The sequence below is a fragment of the Tamandua tetradactyla genome, chromosome 2 (genome assembly GCF_023851605.1).
Source record: "Tamandua tetradactyla isolate mTamTet1 chromosome 2, mTamTet1.pri, whole genome shotgun sequence".
Taxonomy (NCBI): Eukaryota; Metazoa; Chordata; class Mammalia; order Pilosa; family Myrmecophagidae; genus Tamandua; species Tamandua tetradactyla.
The window spans coordinates 164,707,024-164,716,491 of record NC_135328.1 but is presented as its reverse complement, the minus strand read 5'-3'; positions in this window follow the sequence as shown (position 1 = coordinate 164,716,491).

Here is a 9,468-nt window from a genome sequence, read left to right as displayed (position 1 = left end):
GGAAGGCCACACACACTGTGCCTTCTGGAATCCATTGGTGAGTCATGGGCCAAAGGATTATGTCTTCAATATGGGCCATCAGGCCTAATACTGAGGCATTTCCTGCTTACAGCTTAGGGGAGCCGTCCTTAATGAGGGGGATGACCTGCAGGTCCAAAAAACAACCAGATGAAAGTTCTATTCTCATTTACACCTCATAGGACATGGCTTCCTAGGTCTTTTCTATTTGACTCAGTTCTCCTGCAGACCATAGTTTATGTTCATTGCATCACTTATCTGTTGTGATCACTTATTCCATGGACATTAGTTGAGCACCTGGGCTAGGTATTACATGTACATAGATCATAAGACATGGTCCCCACTCTTAGTAGGTCAACTGTGGAGAGACAGTTGTGTGAGAAATGTCTTCATTATATACAGCAATAGTGGTAAATACAAAGGGAAGAAAGGGGACCAAGGAGGTGACATTTGTACTGAGTTTTGAAGGATCAATAGAATTCTACCAGGCAGGTAAGGGGGAGGACAAGAGGGCATCAGGGGTCCAGGGAGGTGGGGAAAGCATTAAACCTAGAGTTGGGGGGGAGTTCTGACATAAGGTTTAGGAGCAGGACCCCCACCTTGAACAACTTCAGGGGGTACCACTCACATTGCAGGGGGTACCACTCACATTGCAGTCTGCAGAGTTGTACAGTGCATTTTCAGGCTGGGGCCCGAGTCAGGAGACTTGGATTTAATTCCTGGTTCTGCTATTAATTAGCTATATGACTTTGTTTTCTTCTACAGTTTGTGTGTGTGTATGCGTGTATGTGTATGTGTATGTGTGTTTCATTTTTTTTGCATGGGCAGGCTCCGGGAGTCAGTCATGCTGGGTCTCCAGCATGGCAGGCAAAAATTCTGCCACTGAGCCACGGTCGCACTGCCCTTAATTATATGACTTTGGACAATGCTCTTACGATTTCTCAGTTTCATCAACTGTAGAAAACAGAAGATGGCCTGGATAGTTTCCAAATATCCTCTCATCTACAGAGTCCTCTATGAGTCAGAGTCCAGGCTGAAATGAAATGACTTCGGAGTTAAAACTTGTCATTTTGGCACTGAATTAAGAACTTAATCTTCCCCAACCTTTGATTTCCATATATTTTTTACACAAGTTGGTTAAAGATCGACACATAGAATATTAGCACTAAGAGGAACATTAAAAATTATTTAACAACCCCCCTCCCCCCCAAAAATCATTTAACCCAAGCAGTTCATTTTTGAGCCAAGGAGACAGTAAATGATTAACCCCCGAGGTATTCAGCATGGAGGGTCAGGATAGAAGCATTCTTTGCCCCAAGCTGAACAGTCTCCAAGTTTGACCTGACTCCCTCCAAGACGCTGTAGCATGGACCCAAGTTCCAGGCCTATTAAAAAAAAAAAAGTAGGAGGCAAAGCCAGCCGCCCATTAATGAGCACACTGATGCTAACGAAGCCTGCCCGCAGCTCCTCTCCCAGGCCTCTTCCTACTCTGCCAGCTCCCAAACAGCAGAGAAGGCAGTTACTGACACCTGCAGATTCAGGACTGCAGCATCCCTCCACCCAAAATATGAGAATCCCAAGCCCTAGTCTTCTTACGTAAATTAAATCCATGGAGGCATTCAATCACTTTAGATACACGGTCAAAATGTTCAAAGCATCAGCCACCCAAATGGGAAGCCCACGTGTGTTTCTAGCTCCTCCCCCTCTCTCTCTCTTTCTCAGCCCCTTTTCTTTCATTCCAGTTACAGAACATGTCCCTGACCTACTTCAGAGCCACACCCTTTCTCACCTGAGCTATTACATTAGTCTAACTAGTTTCCCGTCCCTTCCTTCCCATCGATCTTCCTCTGTGCCGCCCGGGGAATGGTTTTAAATCTCCCCTGCTTAAAGGCAAATCAAAGGTGCTGCCACACCTATCACATAAAACCTAAACTCTTCAGCCTAGCATACGATGCCTTTTGTGATTTTCCCCCACCATCTGTCCTCACTCACCTCCTACCCATTCCCTGCCAACCTTATTACCGCTCAAGAGTGTGATATTGTTATTTATGGTTACATAAATATATTGTGACTCATCACTCAGTCTGTTTCTTCTGCCTGGAATGCTTCCCCCTGCCCCAAATCCACATGCCTCTTACGTCCCTCCATTACAGCTGTCTTAGTTTTCCACCTGCTAAGACAAATACCGTACAATGGACTGGCTTAAACATGGAATTTATTGGCTCATGGTTTTGAGGCTAGGAGAATTCCAAGATTAAGGTGTCAGCAAGGTGATGGTTCCTCCCTGAGATGGTTTTGGAGCTAGCTGCCTGTGATTCTTGGGTCCTTGGCTTTTCTGTCACAGCAACGCACATGGCAATGTCCTCTCCTTTCTCTTCTGCGTTCCTTGACTTCCAGCTTCCAGGTCTTCCCGTGACTTTCTCTCTGTCATCTTTTCCACAAGGCCTTTGGTAAAAGGATTAAGACCCATCTTCAGTTGGCCACATCTTAACTAAAATCAAGTCTTTTAGGTTTTTTTTGGTTTTTTTTTGTTTTAGATGGGCAGGCATCCAGAATCGAACCCAGGTCCTCTGGCATGGCAGGCAAACATTCTTGCCTGATGAGCCCCGTGGCCCACCCAAAATCACATCTTTAAAAGCTCCTGTTTACAATGAGTTCACACCTACAGGTACAGACTAAGATTAAGAATCCGATCTTTTATTGGGGGGTGGGTGGGGAGTCATAACTCAACCTAACCACCACAATAGCCTTTATCACTTTGTATTAGAATGATATGTTTTCATGTCTGTTTCCTGCACTGGTTTCTGAGCTCCTGAGGGAAAAGGGAATCATCTCTGAGTCCTCAGTTCATTGGGGGCCTGTCCAGATCTTGGACCTGAGTCTTATAAAGGTTGGTGGGCCTTCGTTAAGAAAAAGAACTTACAAACTAGATATGAAGTGAAAGGCCCATGCAAGTGAGGGGCCCTGGAGTTTAAGCTTCCTAAGCTTCACAGTGCATCTGTCCCTGGGATTAGACAGATGCATCACAATAAAAGGCCTCATTGTAGATGTGAAAGAACAAAGGCTCAGTTCGAATCTACCTTCTCATCTCGCCTTGAGCATATAATTCCATTATTTTACCATTAGGTCAAATGGAATGAAAACACCTGCTGTGTGAGCTTATTAAAGGTATCATTATGTATTCTGGAAATATATTCAATATCTGGTTGTTTACTTGTTTATCATCTGTGTTCCACACCACAGTGTCAGCTCCATGAAGAAGGGGACTTCACTTTGATCATTGCTGAACTCCCAGTGATTAGGAGACTGCCTGGAAATGGTTGGCAGCTCAACAAATATTTGTTGATAGAGAGAATATAGTATCTGGCAATGGCAACTAGAATCTGTAGATAAGCTCTCAAAATTGCTATTATCAATGAGTCCTAGTTGAATGAAGAAAGAGACAGAAAACAGCCATTATTGGAAAACATAAAAATCACTAATTTTTTAACTGAAAAATTCTTATTGTCCAAATAAAGTGTCAATGGCTGAGAGATTCCAAACAGAGACAAGATTATCCTGGAGGTTATTCTTACGCATTAAATAGATATCACCTTCTTAGTTAAGGCATAACAGAGAGGCTGGAGGGAACTGCCTGAAAATGTAGAGTTGTGTTCCAGTAGCCATGTTATTTGAAGATGATTGTATAATGATATAGCTCTCACAATGTGACTGTGTGATTGTGAAAACCTTGTGTCTGATGCTCCTTTTATCTACCTTATGGACAGATGAGTGAAACATATGGATTAAAAATAAATAAATAATAGGGGAACAAATGTTAAAATAAATTTAGTAGATTGAAATGCTAGTGTTCAATGAAAGGGAGGAGTAAGGGGTATGGTATGTATGAATTTTTTTCTATTGTCTTTTTATTTCTTTTTCTGAATTGATGCAAATGTTCTAAGAAATGATCATAATGATGAATATATATTGTATGTTGATTGGCTTTATTAATTAAAAAAAATTCTTATTGTCCTAAATGTTCTTAAACCTAGAATTATAGAATATCTTTAAAGAAAGAAGAAAACAAATCAAAACAAAAGGAAGCTGGAAACCCTCCAAGCTCTGGGCAGAGTAAAATGCAGGAAAGCCCCAGAAATTTGACATCATTTCTCCAGTGACCAAGACAGTATATTAATTCATTGCTCAGCAGCTCCTTTATTCTCCAAGGAGGGAGAGTGTTGCCGGGTTCTGTGTGAAGGCTGCTCCAGTCAGCTGTTTAAGAGGGAGCAAGCATAGCCATTGTCAAACAACCTCAAATCAGGTCAGGCCTCCCTCTCTTCCAGCTGGAGCTGAAAAGCCAATCCTCTAATTTAGCTCTGAACTCTTCACCCCAATCAATTAAGGGAGCGCCCATCAAAAACCTCAAATAAGTTTACTTGGCCTGACCTTGACGATTCTAGCTAAAGAGACATGGCTCCTCCTGGAAGAATCTATCATTTTTAAATGGCTCATACTGATGGCTGAAGAATTCACAGCGTTACACGGAATCCCAACACTCAAGAGCCAAGAGATACCTTAGCAATCAGAGTCCACCCTTCATTACAGACAAGGAAACTGAGGCCCAGAGACATCAAGTGCCTTTCTCAAGGTCATATAGCTTTGTTGTTGTTATTATTAAACAGAATTCCTTAGCTTGATATGGCTTTCTACACAGTCCATTTAATTCTCACACTTGACCATGTGATTGACTTTGACTTGTGGTTCAAGAATGAGAGCATGGCCTTGGCTTAACAGATGTTGTTTCAGTTTCTAATGCTGCTTCATACATGCTGTTGAGGCCTTTCTGAGCCTCAATATCATCTTCCACAATATGGGATAATAACATTTATCTCACATGGATGCTGTCAAGATTCATTGAGATGGCACTTACTGAATATGTCTTCCTTCTTCCTTCCACCCTCTTTTGTCTCCTACTTTTCTTTCTTCATTTCCCCACTCCTTTCTTCCTGTGTTCTCTGTAGGTACTGCAATGAATGCAAAGACATACAACACAGGCTCCTTACCCAAAGGAAATTAATCCAAAGGAAAATGCAAAGGTGAGAGTAGATGATTTCTCCAGACTCATCCCTCCTGACCTATTTCTCTGTAGTAACATAAGTTTATGTACGTTCAGCACAGATTATGGAGCCCTCTCCTCTCAGTCAGGTCCTGGGCCAGGCTGCAGAGATACATGGAAGTATAATCTCTGTCCTCAAGAAGCTCATAGAAAAGCTGCAGCTAAGGATAAGTTAAGAACAAAACAAAAACAGTGTACTAGTTTCCTAGAGTTGCTGCAACAAGGTACCACAAACGGGGAGGTATAAAACAACAGAAATATATCCTCTCACAGTTCTGGAGGCTAAAAGTCTGAAATTAAGATGTCAGCAGGGTTGTTTCCTTCCGTAGGCTCTAAGAGAGAATCCGTCCCATGCCTCTCCCCTAACCTCTGCTGGTTGCCAGCAATCCTTAGTGTTTTTTCCTATAGATGTATCACTCCAATCTGTTTCTGTCATCACGTGGCGCACAAATTTCCTTCCTTGTATAAAGACGCCAGTCAAACTGGATTTAGTGCCCACACTAATCCAGTATGATCTCATCTTAACTTGATTACACTTGGAAAGACCCTATTTCCAAATCGGGTCACATTCACACATTCCAGAGTGGACATGAATTTGGGGGTACACTGATAAACCCTGTAAACAGTGACCATGGAATTCATATAAAATTTTAAGGCATCATGAGTCACACAGAGGAAAGGGGGTAATAGCCATATTAGGGTCCAGTGATGAGATACAGGGGGAAACCCAAAAAGTTCTCTAATTCACCTTGTCTGATTGAAAAACAAAAAAGAAAGAAAATGTTAGAAGGAAGTAAAAGTTCATCAGTAAGGGCAAGTCATTTCTGTGCATCAAATTCTCTAAAGAGAATCTAACGTGTACCAATTACTTAATCTATTTGGTCTCTTAGGTTTTGTGATTATTAAGCCTGGTGGGGAAAAGATACAGAAGCATATGAGTATGAAAGAAAAGAAAATGAAGGGAGGGAGGGAAAGAGGATAGAAGAAAGGAAGGAACTAACTTTGGCTTATACTTCTATTGAGTCCCATGGCAGACACTTTCAATTATTCTATGAAAGAATAAAAGAGGAGGGAGGCAGGGAGGGAAAAAGAATGAAAGCTGTGAAATGGCTATTACCTTCTTTTTACAGATGAGGAAAACTAAGGCCAAGAGATGAAATGCTTTGCCCAAGCCACAGAGTGATGTGTGAAATAGGATTCAAAGCTAGCAACGTCTGACTCCAGAGCTAATGTTCCCTTCAAGATATCCTGCTTTCCAGGACAGAGTTAGCTTTATGCCCAAAGTGGTATCATACTGAGAAGTGTTGTCTGAACAGCTATAGCTGGGACATCCTGGGAGGAGGGATACAAGGACAGAGCTTCCACCCCTGGAGTGATGTACCCAAGATTAACTTTTCTCTTTCTCTCTGACTGAAGTAAACCTGGGAAGTCAACTATCCTCTCTGGGTCCCCAGTTGCCTTATCTGTAAAAATGGGTCTGTAAGATCATCATCCTTTGAGGAAGGAAACCAGATGAAGGAGACTGGATTAGCTAAACTCTTGAGCTCCCTTCCAGCTCTAAGTCTTTAGATTTTCCTCATATCGTTGAATTTCAGATCTAGAAAGGACTACAGAAATAAGCGTTTCTCAAGCTTGAGAAATGGCTAGACCCTTGTGGCAGAGGCTTCTAATTGCCCACCTTTATCTGTTCTCTTTCTTGCACAGTGATAGAAATTTTAGTTGATCATAAGACCGCCCAGTTAAGGAGATTTTCTGGCTGCCTTGCATCTAAGTGTGGCCATGTGACCAAACTATGAGCAGTGGGCTGTGGAAAGAAGTGATATGTCCAACTTCTGTGCCTGAAAGGAAATGGCAGGCTCTACCTCCCCCCCACCCCCATTTCCCCCTTCCTGCTGGCTGGAATGCAGACTTAGTGGTGGGTATTGGAACTGCCATCTTGGATCACAAGATAGAGAAACATGGAAAGAGCTGGATCCTGCCAAGATGATCATTCAAACTCTGTATCATCTACTCCAACTTCATATGAAAGAGAAATAAATGCCTGTCTTGTTTATCCCACTGTCTTTTAACCAATATATCCCTTTTAAAGAACAACCACAACAAAGAGTCTTGCAGATTCTCCAGTTTGGGAAACACACTACATGGAAAGTTAAATGTTAACAATTTAGATGCTTTCATGGTGTTGCCACAGTCACAAATACCAATTGAAAGGTTACCACTAAAATCTCACTTCTATACATGGAAACCAAAGGGCCATCTAGATAAGCCAGATGATGTTTATATTGAATGGAGAGAGGGTTAGACAATCATTTCAAAGTAAGCAAACTTTTTTAAATGATCACAAACTTTTCTACTTCCTTCACTCTATCCTGAGTCAAGGAGCCAGAGGATTCCAGGTCGAGAAAAAAAAAAAATGACTTAATCCAATTGTTACAAACTAAAGTTCCCTATGATTCTGGGGCAATATCTGGAATATCTGGTAACAGCTGAGGTGTTGAGGGGGTGGGGCAGGACAAGGCAGAGGCTAAATAAGCAGAATTCCAGATTCCTGACCCTTGCCTTAACTACAGCACTGCTGGGTTTTTTTGGTTTATATACTGAGGTGCCATGTAAGAGTTCAAAGGGCTCTGTTGTTCAAGTTTGAACAAGTCCATCCTCCTGACAAGTAAAGGAAGTAAAGGACAAGTAACAGAAGGGGGAAGTGACTTGACCAAAGTCACACAGCAAGAGAGAAACCAAGTTCCCAGGCATAGGAACCAGCTGTCTTTCAATTGAATCAGACCAACTCATCAGGCCAGACCCAACTTCTAACCTGAGAGCAACCTGACAAGGCCTCTTTGAGTCCCTCAACCTATTTTAACCTCAAGGGCAGAACTTTCTATTTTGTTCATAGGTTACTCTCTCATCTTGGCTAGCTCTCTTATCTTCATTCATACTTCAACTAAAAAAGAAACAGCCTTTTATCACAGCATGCACCATAACTTGAGGATAAGTGAGTCAGTGAATTTCTGAACAGACCCTCCTCATCCAACTCTGAGAGGGATGGGTTTCTCCCCTAATCCAGGTCTTGGCAGCAGCCTGAGAGCACAAAGGAAAGTTTCCACAGTTCCTATAGCACCATAACTGAATGTCTCTTCTTCCCAAAAGGGTCATAGACAGGTACCTGGTATCAGGAATAGGCCCCCAAAATTCCTGGGCAAAAATGTTGATAGAACAGCTCATGCTCTTGCCTCTGCCTGAAATGGACTCCTCCACATTTGCTTTTTGACCTTTATGTTGCAATCCTGACATTCCGCTGTGTTCAGGATGCAGGCTGTTCATAATGAAGAATAACTATCCTAGGAGGTAGCCAGGGGCAAAAATCTCTGCTTGTGCTCTGTTGGCCAATCTGTGCATCCTGGCATGGAACTACATTCACCTAGGAAACATTTTCACCTTTTGCAACAGGTCAGGTTGATGGTCCTGTCAACATCAGTTCTTCCACATAGTCTTTGCTCATAATCCAGAGTGGTTTAGAGTCCATTCACAATCTCTGGGCTTGTCTATTTCACCTTCCTGGCTGTGAGTTTGTCCATGGCAGGGCAGTCCCTTGTTAGTTCTCTCACCACCAATTAGTACAGTGCCAGGCCTATAGTAAGGATTTGAGAAACATTTGCTGAGTGACTGAGTGAATGAGTGATGACTGAGTCTCAGAAAGGTAAATTGACTTTTCCAGGGTCACACAGCCAGTAAGTGGCAGAGCTGGGCAACCCTCCCAAGGTTCCCAGAATCAACCAAATCTGAGCATCTTTCCACAGCGGAAGCCCTCCTTCCAAATATTCCTTCTAGAAGCCAAGCCCTCAGAGACACCTTAATTATCAGTGAAGACAAGCCAGATGAACTTCATTAATTTTCAGCACTCCCATGCATCTTATTCACCAGGACAGTGACAGTTACCGGCTAACAGAAATATTTGGAAAGACTCATCTTTCTACCCCCAATACATAATACTGTCCGCTCAGCACTCTTCACCTAGATTTAAGAGGTGCTAAGTTGATGCAGGCCCCATGTCTTTCATGCTGGGTGTTCTGACGAGGATTTATCCCTTCAATTTTATCCCTCAAACCTAAACCAAAGTCCCTTTAACAAGCGGCGTCTCTAAATGGTCCCAGGAGCCAAAAGCAACTTGCATTTTGGTCTTTGGGATAATATGATCTAGATCCCTTGATGACCTGTGATTGAGGAGAAAGTGAGTATAGAAAACTGCCACATTGATGACCAGGGGACCCAGGTTCCAATTGCTGCCCTGACACTCTCATGCTGAGTCATCTGAGCAGCTAATTCCTCATTGGTCAAGTGGGGAGATTTGCAGA